At 38.6% G+C, this 15,710-nt stretch overlaps 2 long non-coding RNA genes across 2 annotated transcripts in view; one reads left to right on the top strand and one right to left on the bottom strand.

Moving 5' to 3' along the window:
- LOC309630964 overlaps positions 1–1,007 on the bottom strand; it is a 2,283-nt gene extending 1,276 nt beyond the window's left edge. The window contains exon 1 of the long non-coding RNA XR_014245980.1: positions 1–1,007. This is a non-coding gene — a long non-coding RNA (uncharacterized lncRNA).
- LOC309630963 overlaps positions 1–15,710 on the top strand; it is a 1,010,383-nt gene that overhangs the window by 53,511 nt on the left and 941,162 nt on the right. The window contains exon 3 of the long non-coding RNA XR_014245979.1: positions 999–15,710. This exon is cut by the window's right edge and continues 21,173 nt beyond it. This is a non-coding gene — a long non-coding RNA (uncharacterized lncRNA). The remainder of the gene's footprint in view (positions 1–998) is intronic.

Consider the following 15,710-nt stretch of genomic DNA (forward strand, 5'->3'; position numbering starts at 1 on the left):
ATTAATAGTAGTATTGAGTAAGAGAGACTGTATCCTGGTATACTTTTGTATTAATGGAATTTTTAATGAATATGCATATGGATATGTTTTTACAGAAATGTAGTTTTACAATAGTAGAATATAAAAAGAGAATGGAAGATTTGTTCTGGAGACATTCTCTAAACTATGAGAAATTATAACAATAAAGCAGTGGACTTGTCTTGCCTAGAGTCTTTGAGTCAGCCTTTGCTGACTCAGACAGAAAGATTAAGAGAAGAATCTCAGAGACTTTCTGGATAGTGAAACGTTGAGTTCATGTGACATGAACTATAGCAAATGTTTAAAAGTGATCAGAGGATGCCAAAAATATAGAGGGCACAGACTCTCTGGAGAGTGCCATCAACTGCCAGAATTAGTCTCCTTCCCAACACCTCTAATATTGACGGGTTATTATTCAGATTTTACAGCAGAATTAGTTTTTTCTGTGAATCATTGAAACCAAAAGCCTTATATAAGTGAGGAGGAATTCTGCAGGCATTGATTACATCACCTTTTGAGACTGAGAGAGGGAAGGCAAGGCTTGGTCATACCAAAACAAATCAAGGCTGCCCACAAAAGCAACCTACTAGGATGTGATGGGAGGGAGGCAGGGAAGGGTGGAGAGAGGCAGAGAAGATGACAAAGTAGGCTGTGTATCCTTTTATTAGGTTAAAAATTAACCACATATGAAATACAAAAGAGCAAGGTCTACATCCAAGCCAATCAATAAAACTGTTCAGGAAGCCAAAAAAGTCAAGGACAGAAGTCCAGCCTGGAATGGGATGGCCAGAGATGTAACAAGAGACAGTTGGATTTGAAGGCTGAGTTAAGAACTCACCAGGTATTCAGCACATTATTCTTATCAGCTGCTTGGTGATACTCTTGGAGCTGGGAACATGATCTTAAAGGCACAAAACCATGGACACAGTCTGACTATACCCAGTTCGAATTCCTTTGTTCTGTCCTTTTTATCCTCCTAGACACCAGAGAAACTTCATCAACTCTCCAAACATGAGAACTGCCAAAAATTTAAAACAGATTAGAAAGGGCTTGACTTGAGTACCCAGATGAATCATCAAAGAGCATTCAACATCAAACTATCCTCAGAGGAATCTCAAACTGTTGCTGGGGCAAATGCCAGACGATGCACTACATTATGGAAGGAAATTACTCGATCAACAAATATTTATTGAGTACTTAGTATGTGCCAGGCACTGTGGTTGACATTTTGTGCAATGTGAAACAAAACAGACAAAATCCTTAACTAATAGTTTATAGTCTAGAAGTTCATACATTAAATGAATAAACGTATTAAGTTACAATAAATGTTATAAAAGAAAAGACAAGGTTGTTCTGAATTTGTTTGGGATGATCTTATAAGGAGTGATTTTACAAGTTAAGACTTGGCACAGTGAAAAAAAGAGGATTTACCCAAGTCAAGGAAGGATATTCCAAGTAGAGGAAACAGACCAGGCAAAGACACTGGTCCAGAGAAGTGTTTGGTATATTTGAGGAACTCAAATAAGTCCTCTTTGGCTGGAGGTCAGGAAGAATGGCATGAGATAAAGGTCTAGGAAGCCTGGAGCCAGGTAATGTGGTGTTTTTAGGCCATTTCTAATGGTTTTAAGAAGTGGAGTGAAGGTGATTTTACTTGTGTTTTATAAAGCTCACTGTCTGCTGAATGGGAAAAAGCAAGCGCAGAAGCCACCAGACCAGTTATGATTCCATGATGATGAATAAGTTGATGATGGCTTGGATTATGCTGAATGTAATAGAGACAGAAAGAATTGAATAGATTTGAGATATGTCCTTAAGTTAAAATTGACATAATCCTTCCAGATTGCTGAATTTAGAGGATAGGAAGAAAAAGAAGAGATAAAATAAAGGAGACTGAGAAATACCAACCAGAGAGATGAGAAAACTAATAGAGATTGATGTCATAGATATGAGAAAAATGCTTCAAAAACCAGGAATAATCAGAAATTTAGAAAGATGAGACTTAAAACCCTTAATTGGGAGTTTGGGATTGGCATATAAACACTACTATATTTATTTATTTCTTTATTAAAAAAAATAATAAATTTATTTATTTATTTAAATTTTTGGCTGTGTTGGGCCTTTGTTGCCGTGCACGGGCTTTCTGTAGTTGCAGCGAGCAGGGGCTACTCTTCGTTGCAGTGCACGGGCTTCTCATTGTGGTGGCTTCTCTTGTTGCAGAGCATGGGCTCTAGGCACATGGGCTTCAGTAGCTGTGGCTCATGGGCTTAGCTGCTCTGTGGCATGTGGGATCTTCCCCGGCCAGGGATGGAACCCGTGTCTCCTGCATTGCCAGGCGGATTCTTAACCACTGCGCCACCAGGGAAGCCCAACACTATTATATTTAAATTAGATAACCAACAAGGACCTCATGTATAGCACTGCTCAATTTTCTGTAGTAACCTAAATGGGAAAAGAATTTGGAAAAGAATAGAGTTATGTATATGTATAACCGAATCACTTTGCTGTACACCTGAAACTAACACAACATTGTAAATCAACTACAATCCAATGTAAAGTAAAAATTAAAAAAAAAAATCTATGGGATATGTCAAATTAGAGGCCATCCATGAATTTAGCAAGAGCAGGTTTGTGGAGACATAGTGGCAGAGGGCAGCATCCTGACCAGCGTAACTGAAATGGCAAGAGAGAAAGTGAGGATAAGAGGTGAAATCAAAGCTTCTGAGAAGTTTGACTTCCTTTTATAGATGAGTGCTCCTCATTTGATGTCTAGAGAGTTAAAGTGATGTGCTCTAGATTGCTGCATTGAGCAGAAGGGGATCAAACTGAACTGGCTTCAATCTCAGATTCTCTAGCCCGTGAAAGAGGGCTATCCTTAGAGTAACCACACAGTATTACACTGTCCAATGCAGTAGTCACTAACTACATGTGGCTATTTACATTTAAATTAATTAAAATAAAATAAAAATTTAAAATTCAGTTGCTCAATTGTACTAGCTATATTTCAAGTGTTCAGTAGTTGCACATTTCTACACATTGAACAGCACAGATATAGAATATTTTCATCAGTACAGAAAGTTTAATTGAATAGCTCTGATATAATTTATCGTTCAAATTTGGGCAATTTTGAAAGTGAATGGGGCATTTATTCATAGTCACACCAGGACAACAGGCTTAAATCATGACTATCTTGGGAAGACCAGGACAGTGGACACTTCCACATAGGAACACCTCAGCCCGGTTGAACATTTTGAGAACTTTACTTCTAATCTTTATCTCTTCATTGGCAAGAAAATGGTCTTAATATCTGCAGGCCTATAGGTAGGTGCGGCAGATAGCCTCTCAGATGTTCCCCAATAATCGTCACTCTCTAGTATTCATGACCCCTCGGGTGTGCGCTGGACCTATTGACTCTAACACACAGAATATGGCAAAAGTGATGGGATGTCATTTCCTAGGTCTGGTTACAAAAAGACCATGGCTTTCATCTTCAACATTCTCTCTTGCATTCTGGCTCTGAAGGAAGCCAGCTGCCACATTATGGTATGGCTGTGGAGAGACATATATGACAAGGAACTGAGTGAGGTGGGTCTATGGCCAACAGCCAACAAGAAACTAAGGCCCTCAGTCCAACAGCTAACAAAGACCTGAGGACTGTCAACACCAGGTGAGTGAGCTTGGAGCAGATCCTGCCCAACTCAAGCCTTAGATAAGACTGCAACCTCTTGAGAGACCTTGAGACAGAGGCACCCAGCTAAACCTCAACTGGATTCCTAATATGCAGGGACTGGGAGATAAATAAGTTGTGGGGTAATTTGTTATACAGCAATAGAGAACTAATACACCTAGGCTACTCAAAGTGTCATTTTAATAAAATTTTAAGGAGGTGGGTGTTGATATGCAAGCATTTGATATGCAAGCATCTCCCCCAAACTCAATCCCTCTTTCTCTTCATTTGTATTTTTCTTCTACAATAGAAAAGGCCAGAATGTAGCTTGATTGAACCACAATAAGCCTTCAATTTATGCTTGCTAGGTGAAAACAATGAATAAAAGTAATATCAGGCAGGCAAGACTTTCCTCCTTCCACCCATATGTGGTCGATGGCCAGTCTTTGAGGAGATTAGCTCTTTAGCATAAACCACAAAAAAGATCACAGGATTCTGTGGAAAGGTATTTAAAAATTATGCCATTTGCAGCAACATGGATGGAACTAGAGATTATCATACTTAAGTGAAGTAAGCCCAACAGAGAAAGACAAATATCATATGATATCACTTATATGTGGAATCTGAAAAAAAAAAAGATACAAATGAACTTATTTAAAAAACAGAAATAGACCCACAGACATAGAAAACAAACTTATGGTTATCAAAGGGGAGGGGTGGGAAGGATAAATTAGGAGGATAGGATTAACATATACACACTACTATACATAAAGTAGATAACCAACAAGGACCTACTGTATAGCACAGGGAACTATATTCAATATTTTGTAATAACCTATAAGGGAATAGAATCTGAAAAAGAATAGATGTATATACATATATATGTATAACTGAATCACTGTGCTATATACCTGAAACTAACATGACGTTGTAAATCAACTATACTTCAGTAAAAATTAATGATAGATAGACAACATAAAAAAGCAACTCGTTTTCTTGTGTTCTTTGTTTCCTTCTTTCTGTGACGTCTATTTTGTCCTTGTTTCAGTTATTGTTCCATGCATATTGGAGGCCATGGGCAAATTGAATTATGAATATAGGTCTTGTACTCCAGTATCCTTCGGGTTCATTAAATGAGATTGTTAGTGAACAAGGCCACCTGTCTGTGTCTCAGAGCATCCATCACCAATATTAATGCAGTAAACCTTGATGGAGCTCTGGTCTCATCTAAGAGCATCTCTGTCAACTGTCGTATATACATTTGCTCTGTGACCATGAGAGTAAGTCTGGTCTGTCTTTCAAGTGCTTCTTTGCTATTGTAACAAATTCCCAGAAAGTCTTAATTAAATCCATGAGAACAGAAGTTGCATAATTTCATTAACCCCAGGGGTGGTACTGGCAAAATTACGTCACGAAACCAATTTTTTAAAGGTAAAGCGATGTAAATAGTATGAAAATAAATTCTCAACGGAGATGTTGAGAAACCTGGAATTCATACTCAGTAAGTAAGTCTACCCAGGGATCCCACGCCCATTCAGTGTGACTGTCAGCAGGGTTGAGGATAAAGGTAGACTTTAAGTACCACGAGTCTAAAGATAAGTAGACATTCCAAGAGAGGAAAATAAAATGCCCCAAGAGAAGGAAAAACATTTATGACTCTCCTGAGAAAAACAATCAGCAGTCATCTGATGCGATCAGGGCAATAAACACCTAGTCTAACAATGATGGCCTGAATCACCGTGAAAATTAACTACCTAGTTCTAATACTTCAGGGACAGCACAATTACCATAGCTGCCATCATAAAAATAACATTTCAAACAGAGGCTCACAAAATGATTTTGTTAAGAACCCCTTGGCATCTAAATTAAAGTCCCCGAGCTGCCTTCAATACTGTAAATGTGAATGTCCCTTTGGAATACTCTTTTTCTGCTCCATATGGATGCGGAAGCTCAGAGGCTTAGAAAAGTCCTGGGGGAAGGAGGCATGGAAAGTCCCCAGGGATCCTAGAGCCATTAAGGGGGAAATAATTTTTAAAGAATGGACAATTTAAGACATACATTCATGAACAGGAAAAGAGAATTTATATAAAGTGTAGTAATATGCCTCAAAAATAGTTTGATGGTTATGATCAATATATTAATTCAAGATGAGAGAGGTTACCAAGAATGTTATGGGACCAGATGACACATCAAACTAATTTTCAGGTATAAAAGAAGAAGATGGGAAATTCACTCCAGAAGTGAGAAATGGGGACCTCCGTGGATTTCTCTGGTTCACTGAAAGCTCCATATATTGAAAAGAGTTTTCTCTAGCACACACTAAAACACTCCTATTCCATCCTACTGTAGCTTATCCTGTATTACTTGGCTAAACTCTCTCTCCTCTCCGATTCAAATTTTACTCTTCCTTTAACTATCTTTTCAAGAACCAACATTTTCTGTAAATTCTAACCTTCCTCTTTCCTGCTTATGCTAGACTAATGATCATTGAGTCCTTGAGTTCAAACAGCCGTGTTGGTTAGTGTACTCAAATGTGTAACTAACTTACTAATGGTGTGGGTGTATACATGTATGCTTTTGTCCATTGCTTCTCAACTAAATCATAAGTTCCCAAGAGGGCAGGAAGTATGCTTTACACTTCTCTGTGCCTGAGTTCTTCTCCATTATCTTATTCAAATGCTACAACCACCCTTGGAATCCTGACCAGGACGGTTTATCAATTGATGAAGCACCCCAGGGCAAAATGAGTTCCTTCTGAGAGAATCTTAATAATATAAAGGTTTGAGATGAATGTGATTTATAGTTGTGGTTTAAGTTCTAAAACCCAGTAAAGGTAACCCTATTCTGAACTGCCAGTTTAGAATACTTAGGATATCGAGTTGCTCTTTAGAGCATAAAGTAGTTATGGGAAGAAATTGTGATGATTAATAGCTTATAACCATTGGATGCAATTCTGCAAAACGATAAACATAGCTTTAATAAATATTGAGTGCTCGCTATCTGCTGGGTTCTACCACATTTCACCCTCAGAGACATCCTGCCAGGGTATTACTAGCCCTAATTCACTAATGAGGGAGATGGGCTCAGAGCAGTAATGTGGGTACAGAGTTCAGACAGAGTAGGTGGTAGAACACGGGTTGGAAAGCAGGACTCTTAACTTCAGCTCCATCAGATCACAGCTCCCTCCTGGGTACTAATTTCTCCAAGAGCAATATTTTTTTCATGTTTCCAAGTTGCAATAATGAAAAGAGGTATAAATTGAACTCTTATGAGACTCTTTCTCATATCACACTGGTCACTTGTAATATCGGTGAAAAACAAGTATTTGATTGATATATTTAAAACAAAGAAAAAACAAACAAACTGAGAGACTTGGGAATTAAAGAAATCACTATTCATTTCCCTATGTTGTCACTCAAATACATATAAATGAATATAATTTATGGTGAATAGAACCATTTGGAAGAGTCTTTCAAGGCTACTTGTAGTGGATACTTGTTTTGGTTTTTTTTTTTGCCTGCTTTGCAGAAGAACCCCTTTCCTGGTTTTGGTGAGTCTCTGCTACATGACTCTTGGTGGGAGGTTGGGTCACTACTTTACTACAGAATCTATCCAATTTCTCCCCATCCCATGGAGGCCAGATGGAAGGAAGGGCAGCTGACTAGCCTCAGCCAGTCTGATCCCCTCACCCAGAACTCTGAATGTCAAGTGGGTGATCTTGCTTCGAGACAGCGTAGCCAGCAGAGTGGTGGGCACCTTGGGTTCTGCTCTCGGTGGTGGCAGAGCTGTTCAGTGGCAGTGGTGACAAGGCTCTTCCCAGATTATTTCTTATCTCCAGCCTCCCTCGCCTCCTTTCTCTTTCCTGATCCTGATTCTTTAGCTTCTCTTTTGAATTTGTTTAGCAGTACCCTTCCAAATCACGAGAACTTAAATTAACTCAAGTGGCTGTCTGTGGTTGCAACCAATAGCATATTTACGAAATGGTCCAGTAGGAAATAATATACCACACAAAACATAGTACTAATGGGCATGATTAAGTTACTCTTTGTAGCTCTAATTTTTACTAGGGACATGTGAATAGTTTTCAAAACTCATTGATTCACAACCCAAACACATTCCTTTAGGTGCTCAGGGTTAATGTCAAAATGGATGAAATACTTGTTGTCTAGACTAACGTTTAGCCTGGAGATGTTGGCTATTTCCCAGGCTGGGGCACAGCAATGCAAGATGCACAAAATTGAGAGGCGGAGAGGTGTAGTAAAAAGAACACACAAGCCTTGAAGTCATTTCCTTTGGAACTAACAGCTGCGCAATCCCTACAATTACCCAGCTTCTCTAAGTTTTAGTATCCTTGTGTGGTCACAGGGGATGAGTGTATATACTCTTCTCGTTGTCATAAGAGTTCATGAGTCTAAAGCACCAGGTAGATATTGAATTAACATTGGCCAAGCCTTTTCCTCGTCCATTACAACTGCTGTTAATTTCCTTATGTGGTGGGAAACATTGTCCATAAGGAAGAGATAATAAAAAATAGATGACTCAAAAAGCTGTCTGTCAAAAGGGGAAAAATTATATATACATATGTATGTCTGTATGTGGCTACTGATTCATAGAGCTAATATTTATAATTTCGACTATTTAAGAGTAATCCCAGAAGTCCGTGACCGAAAATATTTTATAGTGTTGAGAAAGCATATGTAAGTTTGAATTGTATTCTGCAAAGGTGGTGAAAAGGAGAAAATCACTTGGGTAGTGAGTAAACCCAGCTGACTTCTCAGCATCAGCATTTCAGTTCATCTTTGTTTTTTCCTACTAACTTTATAGTGTAACGCTCACAAGATGATTCAACTACGGATTCTTAGTGGAAAGGACCTCTGAAAGAGAAGAAGTACAGGTAATGCAAGGCAAGAGAGAGCGAAGAGGTGCAAGAAAAAGTGATCTGCTTTTTCTAAAAGAACAGATATCTGAAAGAGTTGAATCTGACTTCAGCAATGGTTTAGACCTGACGTGGTGAAGTCCCATGTATATTCTCCATCGGCAAACGCATATAAGCCACCATGTAACCATTTTAACACTTGCTTCAGCTAGCTCAACATTGCTCCCCAAGTGAGAGAATATTAAAAGGCAGAGAGGTGATTTAACATTTTAATTCACATTTTACTGCTGTTTATGTTAGTAATCATTTGCTATGTAGTACTTGGGAATTTGTCAGTTGGTAAATTTCATGAATAGCAGTTATTTTTCTCTCTGTGGGTGGAATTTAAAATCAGGCTAAAGGGTCAGGGTTTTACGAGGAAAAAAAGAAGTCTAACTATATAATAATGAACTGATTATCTCCCACAGAATTTCAAGAACAGTGTTTTCAATGAGAATCATCAAATCACAGAGCCACAGAGGACTCCAACCTGTCTCTCTCGTTATATTAGATGATAATTTTAAATTAACATTCCAAATTGTGTTTATAATTCCATGGACCCTTATACACATAAATGTTAGAAAGTTAGCTATTAACAGATTAGCAAATCACAATACAAATCATGAGCTGGGGGTAGGGGGGTGGAGATGGTGGAGTGGAGGCAGAAGGGTAATTCAGCTGATCACTGGAGGAAATTCTAGCATTTAGACTGTATGGTTTGATGGTAGCAAGAGAGTTAAGGCAGTGTGTTTCCTACCTGTGCCTCTTCACCATGGAAGGCTCAGGTCTATGAAGGAGTATTTGACAGAAAAATAAAACAAAAAGAATTAGAAAATACCTCTAACTCTTACCTTAGTGAATTTCAGTTCAAATTGATGGGAACCTCTTGAAAGTATAACTTCAGTTCTTAATGTAGGATTTCATGTGATACTGTGTTTAGGGAATGTGCAACCATTATGCTGTCTCTTTTGATGAATGAAAAATGTTTCCTCCGTCGTCTCCACAATTAACATTATACTGCTTTATTTCCTCTCTCTGAAGGACACATTATTTTTAAAGGTTATTTATTGTTCAGATAGGTTTTTCTCTGTGATTCCTTCCTCTGGTGAGGTTATTCGGAATATCATCCTGCAGACATGCAGTAAAGCTCAGTAGCAGAGAAAATAATAGTGTCATTAACCTCCTTAACACTGGAGATAAATTAACACTAATAAGAGAGGTACCAGGGTAGCAATTGCCTTGACAGAATGAAATTCACCAGCCTAAGGAGATGGTAGTCGGTGTCACTCTGCTGTACTCCACAGTGCTGTGCGGATTCAATGGCTAGCCAGCTTCTTATTTCTGTCTTCTTGATGTTCAAGGCGGCACGCTGCACTGAATTAAAGTCTGGCTGTTTGTGGTCTCCTCTTACACTCTGCTGCTGCCCTTGCTGATGGAAACCAGTGCCACCATTATTAAGTCTCCACGGATCAAATAACTTTTCTCATCTCATTTCATGACAGGGTATCATGATAGCTTCATAGTAGATATACATGCCAGGACAAGAGTGAGCTCTGCCTCACTGGAAAACATTTTGTCAAGATATCTAAATGATGTGCTGAGAGAGGAAACATGCCAGAGTGGACTTCTTAAGGGAAGCAAGCTAGGGAAAAAAAAAAAAGCAACAATCTAAAGATATAAAGATAGAAATAGGGCTTCCCTGGTGGCACAGTGGTTAAGAATCCACCTGCCAATGCAGGGAACACGGGTTCCAGCCCTGGTCCTGGAAGATCCCACATGCTGCGGAGCAACAAAGCCCGTGCGCCACAACTACTGAAGCCCGCGCCTAGAGCCCGTGCTCCGCAACAAGAGAAGCCACTGCAGTGAGAAGCCCACGCACCGCAACGAAGAGAAGCCCCTGCTCCCTGCAGCTAGAGAAAAGCCTGTGTGCAGGAACAAAGACCCAACGCAGCCAAAAATAAAATAAAAGAAATAAATTAAAAAAAATATATATAGAAATAAAAATTAAAATGATATTGGTTATTTAGGGGTCCCTCAGGTCACCTTTGGCCAGTCATGCAAATGCATTTTAAGTTTTCATTTGTTAATTGAACACTAAATGAATATGGCAATAATTAATATTTTTACTGCCTATTAATTTGGAAATTGTATCCTGTGTAAGCTACCTAGAAAGATGATATATGAGGCATGACTAAGTTGGAGCGCCACTGTGAATTGATTGTGGCCTCACGGGTGGAAATATAAATGTGTTTGCGTTTGGCTTCATTATTAGAGGTGCTTTTAATAAATTGACGGTTCTTCCAATTGTCTGTTTGTGCCTCTGATGGACTGAAGTTACGCACGAGGGGAGCCTTTTTTGCTGTTATCTAACATTGCCGGCAGGCTGAGACGGTGTGCAGCCCACGGTTCACAGAAGGGCTGCTTCTGAAGAGCCTTTGTCCGTGGCATGTGGAGTTTTTCAGGTTTGAGCATTCATCCCGTTGCCAAAACATCTGGTTCTGTTTTGGGGAAATATTTGTAGTTATTTTTCCATCCGGATTTAATTACTGCCCCTGGGGCATTAATGGGTGCCCTGCTGGCCTAATAGATTTTATCTGTGCGCCCTCATATCTATGAAGTGTAACTGACAAATCGGAGCTCTGTTTTTTGCTGTGACTTTCATAAAACGGCCACAACCTGAAGAAATGAGGATTTGCAGAATTCAAAGGATGAACAGATACCAGATTTGTGAGATAGGGATTCTAATTGGCAAAGAAGATAACTTTTGCTACTTAGTTTACCATTCATTGACAAAGTCATCTCCTATATTTCACAATTAATACCCTAAATAAGATAGATATATTGATATCAACTTTAGAAGGATATATTTCAATGTTAAAACTACTGTAAACTCTAGCTATTAAATGGGCAAGTTTGCTTTTTGTTTTTAAATCTTTCAAACAACAGGTGATGTAAGAAATAAGATGAAACAGGAGTTACTGTTTATTATCTTCTATACAGCACGCACCGTACTTAATGCCTTAAGTGTCTATAATCTCTTTTTAATCATTCCAGTAATGTGAGGTAGATATTATGATGGCCCATGTTATGGACAAGGAAATTGAGGCTCAGTGAGACTCTAACTTGACCCAGGTCATACATTGAATAAGTGATAGGTGGAACTAAGGTTTGAACACAAGTATGTTTGACTTTGAGTTCATTCTCATCTAGAATGCTAATAATATACCTTCATCATTCCTTAATCAAGCATCTGTTAAACACTTCCTAAGTTCTAGGCAGCCCCAGTACTTGGTGCTGGGGGCACAAAAGGGGAACACATTGGGGCTCTTGGTGCTGCCAGAGTGGTTGGCCTTGCCGGCAGGTCTCTAATGCATCAAATAAAGGCTTGACTAGCCTGGAACCACCATGCAACACTGCCCTGCTTTCCTCACGCTTAAAGCTTCATTGACGAAAGGGGCCATTCCATACGAACTATGGCCAATAATGTTGCTGAAATGAATGAAACAGATATTTTAAAAAATGCAAGAGAGTAGTAATTTATCACCACCTAATATTTAGTAGCAAGGCAGCACGTTATAGTGGCTGGGATGACCAATTTTGGAATGATTTGCATTTGAGTCTCTGCTCATACTTATCAGAAAGTTGTGTAAGCTTTTGGAGTCACACTTTTCTCATCTGTAAAATGGAGATAATGTTGTCTTTTTCACTGGGTCTCTTTGACCACTAGATGAGATAATATATCATAATTTGGCACAGTGCTTAGCACACAGCCATGTATTTCAACCTGTAAATTGACTCATCTTAGCAAGCATAATAAAAGCTCCCGGGATGAGGCAGTCTAGCTCAGCATCTCACAATAGTTCAGTGTATCTTCCTACTGGTTTGAGTGCTGTCTTCATCTTTATCTCTGTTCATTTCTGGATTGTTCATCTCATGCTGTGGGTGTTATCTCTTGGTTCCTGGTTTTTTTTTTTTGCTTGTCTTCTGGATATTACTGCTCATTTCTTTACTCACTTCTTTCTTTGAAAGTATGCTACCATTTTGGATCCCCAACAGAGATCTTTGACTTGTTTTAATCTTGACCATATCTTGTTCCCATGATAGTTGTGGCCTGCAGCTGCTCATGCCCTAAAAGAACAAAATGTAGGTTATGTTTGATTGGAGCAGGGATATGTTTGGAAGTTGTCAAGTTGGCATTTGGATGTATTACCAACAAACAAGCCAGTCAGGAGAATGCTAATTTTTGAAGAAGACATGTAAATATCTTGCTGGAAAAATGTTTTGAGTACATTGTACCAATGTAAAATATCACACACCAAAAATTAGGGGTTAGAGCTAAAGGGAATTCTCACAGAATTGAGAAAAATATTGCACAATGGAAAGAGCCCAAGTAGAGGTATGCAATCAGTCAGAGTTTGAAACTTGACTCAGGATAATTTACTATGTAACTTTGAGGAAATCACATTCTCTCTCTGAAGGTATTTTTTTTTTTCTGTAAGAGGATATATTACAACCCAACTCACAGATTATTGTGAAGATTAAATAATGGAAAATGGTTGATATTTTTCCTAGTGTGTAGTGGCCATGATACTCTTGCAGCATTCACCCAGGTTTCTTGCACAACAGTTGTATATGCAGTCCAGGTCCAGAAATTGTCAAGACTGAAGTCTGGGATTCACTTAAGGTAATTTTCACTTTTTTTTTTTTTTTTTTTTGCTATAAAAAATGTGACGAGTTCAGCAGTCTGCATAGAGTGATGGCTTCTGTGAAAAATTATGGGGGAAGATTCTGAGCCTTCCGTTCCCCTGTCCTGTAGAGCAGTGCTGTGTTATTTTATTTTTTTAATGAGTAGACTTTATATTTTAGAGCATGTTTTACATGCTCTACATGTTTTATAGCTTCTACATGTTTTCTAGCTTTGTGTTTTACATTTAGGTCTATAACCTATTTCGAGTTAATTTCTGTTTACTTTTTAATGTTTAAATTTTAAAAGAATTTCACCACTAAAAGTGTTGGAGAATCATTAAGATAGAGGAACTTTAGAATAGCTGTCCCAAATACTGGTGATAAATTCCATACTACTGAGTGGCTATTTTTTCTCTCAGATGTGAAACTACATTTCAACACAAATGCAGTGTTTTGTTTTGTTTTTTTCCATTGTGTTTATGAATGTTATTGGAAAAATAGTGTGAAAATGCTTAGATCTACTATATAACCCTAGTCCATTCTAGGGCCAGTGGGGAATGGGTGCCTCAACTCATACACAAATCTATAATCACCAGTATTATCATGCAATAATGTCCATAATCATCAGTAACATGAGCAAATAATGTCAGGATTTCAAGTGGTTTCTGTGAACTATTTTGGGCAGTCAGAAATATTGAGAGGCTGTTAGAATCCCATACTTCTGCAGTTTCTCAGTGATTTTAAAGGATAAGAACCTTGATATGATTCCCTTCACATCCTTTGTGTCTGCCCTGATACAGAGCTCTGCATAATTTTAGACGGCACAGCCCCAAGGCTGATGGGAATTCTGGAGATGCACAGCTGACTGTGGTAGCACAGAGCACATGGTAGCATATTTTTAGGATTCAGAAAATATAGAAAAATCAGAATTACTTTTCCTTTGTTTGTTTGTTAACCTTGGTGAACTTTACAAACAATGCTTCTCAAGCTTTAACGTGCTATTGCGTCACTCGGGGATTTTGTTACAATGTGGATTCTGATTTGATACCTCTGGGTTAGAGCCTAAGATTCTGTGTTTCTCACCCGGGGCCGACTAGTCTACTAGGTACATTCTTAGGGGCTCAAGACAGTGTTTTAATTTCTTTAAAAATATGAAGAAAAAATTGAACTTTTAGGTTGAAGAAACATTTTCATATATAATATTAATACATCTCTCTTTGTATTAGCATAATCATAAAAATATATTTTTCAATTTTCATTATGGAGGAAGAGGTCCATGAAGACAAGGGTACCTATGGCCCACTGAAGTCATAACAAAGCCTTGTTTTTAACCAGCTCCTAGATGATAGCAATGTAGCTGATCCAAGGACCACACTTTGAGAAACACAATTTTATCAGGTTCTCTTACAGGGGACGATGAGAGAAGTATCTGAAACTTATCATTTCTGGGCTTCTTTTCTTGTTAAATGAAGTCTGCATGTGCATGTAAGACTCTCACACCTGAACATTTCAAATGAGAATGCATTTTTGCCAGTATTCATGGCATTGACTTTCTTGAAGGTTGGTATATTTTCTCTTTTGGTTGGGATCCCCACAATACTGAGCCCAAGGTATATGATCAGCTAAATTGACTGCTATTGTTGGCTTTCCAGGTTTTCTTGCAACTGCAATTGTAGGCATTCTCTATGTTATTGGGAGATATGTTCAAAGCCGGTTGGAAGTGTTATTGCCATTCACTCAGGATTTCTTCTTTCTCCATTAAGAGAGCAGAGCTATTTCCCTCTCCTATTCCTATTAGCCCTTTCCTTGTCCTAAATTAAACAAATATTTATTAAGAATTTATTCTGCACCTTCACATGGTCCCTGCCTCCAAATTGCTCGCTTACCTTTCTTTTACTCGAGCCCTAGAAACTTGAGGAAAAACAAAACAAAACAGAACAAACCAAACAAAAATACCCACTAACTGCCCAATCAACAAAGCAAACCAAAAAAATCCCACCTATAGGAAAGCTTTCACCTGGATCACTTTTCCATTCTCTATGACAATGGTTCTCAAAATGTAGACCCCAGACCAGAAACATCAGGATCACCGGGGAAATCATTAGAAAAAAACAAACCCTAGGACCCCACGCCAGACCTACCTAATCAGAAACTCTGGGGGTGGAGTACCAACCTGAGTTTTACCAAGCACAGGTGACTAATGTAAGGTAATGCTTGAGAATCACAGCTCTAAAGCACTGGTTCTTAACCAAGCTGCAAAATAGAATCACCTGGTGCACTTTAAGAAATACAGATGTCTGGGCTCCCATCCAGACATTCTGATTCAACTTGTTTGTAGTGGGGCCTGAGCCTGGGTGTTTTTAAAGAGCTTCTCAGATGATTCTAATGAGTAGTCAAGGCTAAGAACCACTGTGCCATCTGTTTCTT

This window comes from Balaenoptera borealis (assembly GCF_965194805.1).
Source record: "Balaenoptera borealis genome assembly, chromosome: 6".
Taxonomy (NCBI): Eukaryota; Metazoa; Chordata; class Mammalia; order Artiodactyla; family Balaenopteridae; genus Balaenoptera; species Balaenoptera borealis.